This window comes from Pseudophryne corroboree, chromosome 10 (genome assembly GCF_028390025.1).
Source record: "Pseudophryne corroboree isolate aPseCor3 chromosome 10, aPseCor3.hap2, whole genome shotgun sequence".
Taxonomy (NCBI): Eukaryota; Metazoa; Chordata; class Amphibia; order Anura; family Myobatrachidae; genus Pseudophryne; species Pseudophryne corroboree.
In genome coordinates this window covers 317,767,575-317,769,801 of record NC_086453.1, presented here as the reverse complement: position 1 = coordinate 317,769,801, position 2,227 = coordinate 317,767,575, and positions in this window count along the sequence as shown.

The window sequence follows — 2,227 nt, the reverse complement described above, 5'->3', positions numbered from 1 at the left end:
GGCATGACCACAAAGTAATACCAATTCATATTACGCTGTACAGTATTCTCCATTTTTCAAATTATGCCAATCAGTAGTGCCACACACATTACACCAGGTAAAGCCCCTTTTACCCATTACACCAGGTAGAGCCCCTGTCACACATTTCGTCAGGTATAGCTGCCTTTTACACACTACACCAGGTAGAGTCCCCTTTTACACAGTACAGCAGGTAGAGTCCCCTTATACACAGTACAGCAGGTAGAGTCCCCTTTTACACATTATGCTGGAGTGACCTGGGCCTAATGCCCAGATCACTCTTATTAGGTGGCTCAGGGTTTTAGCCTGCCTGACTGTGGCACTTTACAGTGACCTGGGCCTAGTGCATGGGTTAATTTGGGTGACCTGGGCCTAATGACCAGAGTCATCTTATATACCTAATGATGGGGGGGGGGACACTTGAACTATTAGAGCCTAGTGCCGTCGATTATGCCCACAGGCCTAAATCCTGAAATATGGTCTTCTCTCTTGAGCCCAGAGTTTTCTGGCCTCTTCCGCAGCCACTGGAGCTCTTCGTCCAGCGTCTTCTTCCCGCTCTGGCTGCCACGTTTCCTCTTCTCCTCCATGTCATCTTCTTTCTTCCCCCCTTTGTCGGCGTCTGATATCTGAATGGCTCATTGGCTTTTCTTTGGCACCAGATTTTAAAGGCCACAGCCGGCACTTTGCATTGGCAGCCAAAGTAGTGCCAAGTTTAAAGCACTGTTGCCACGGCACTGCCCGTCACTACTTCAAGTCTAGTGCAGAGAGTCCATACAGGAAACCCATCACCGGACACCAGCTGCAGTACTACCAGCACTAGGATCAGACACTTGGTCCCAGTGATGTGCTCTGCTTTATCCTTCAGGTGACACAGCTCTCCCACATGCCGGCGCTGGGAGCAGACACACTGTCCTAGCACCGGAGCACATTGCTACACACTCACACAACCAGAGCGGCCAATCGGGGACATCCCTTACATTCTCTACATTTGAGGTCCATGCCATACGCCTCTTTCATCCTGTTCATCTTTGAGTAGCTGTCATTTACTGCCCCTCTGGCATGACCTCCAAATTACTTAAAAAATTTGCTTCCTGGCTTCCTCACTTCCTCTCTTCTGACATTCCCTCCATTATCCTAGGTGATTTCAACATCCCTATCGATAACCCCACAAAATCACCTGCCTCTAAACTCCTTAACCTCACCTCTTCTCTTGGTCTCTCCCAGTGGACCTCCTCCCCCTCCCATGTGAGTGGAAACTCACTGGATCTGTTTTTCACTCACCGCTGTGATCTTTCTGATTTCTCTAACTCCTGTTCCCCCCCTCTGACCATCACCTGCTCACTTTTAACCTATCTCTATCTGCTTCTTCATCTTTACCACCTAAGACTACCATCACTAAGTGTAACATTGAGGCTATTGACACCACTTCCCTATCTTCCCTGTTTGACTCACTGCTCTCTCCTATTCTCTCTTTTTCCTGCCCTGAACAAGCTACTTCCCTTTACAATGCATCCCTTACCTCTGCTCTTGACTCTGTAGCCCCACCAACCACTATTCACCCTTGCAGATTGACACCTCAACCCTGGCACACCAAATGCACTGGATATCTGCAAAAATGCTCACATACCGCTGAGTGACAGTGGAGGAAATCACGCATTAAGGTCGACTTCCTCCACTACAAATTTATGCTCTCATCCTACTTTGCTGCCCTTACCCTCTCTAAACAATCTTACTTCAAATACCTCATCTCCTCCCAATCCTCAAACCCCAGTCGCCTCCTTGCCACTGTCAACTCGCTCCTATGCCCACCCCGTCTCAAATCCCCTCTTCACTTTCTGCTCTTGATTTTGCCACCTACTTCAAATCCAAAATTGACTCCATTCATAAGGACATAGCATCCCACCAGAACTAGAGCAACCCCCTCCTCTATTTCTCAACCCCCCCTCTCCTTACCAACTCTGACATCTTTCTTCCCTGTACCTGGAGAGGAAGTCATGGTCTTCATCTGGTCCTCACCCCTCTCCACCTCCCCACTTGACCCTATTCCCTCCCGCCTTCTCTGCTTCCTCTCTTCTGCCTGTTCCCATCTTACCCATCTACTCAATCTCTCACTCTCATCAGGCACTGTCCCTTCTGCCTTCAAGTATGCACTTATCTCCCCTATTCTTAAAAAACCTACCCCTGATCCAACCAATCTCTCCAACTACCG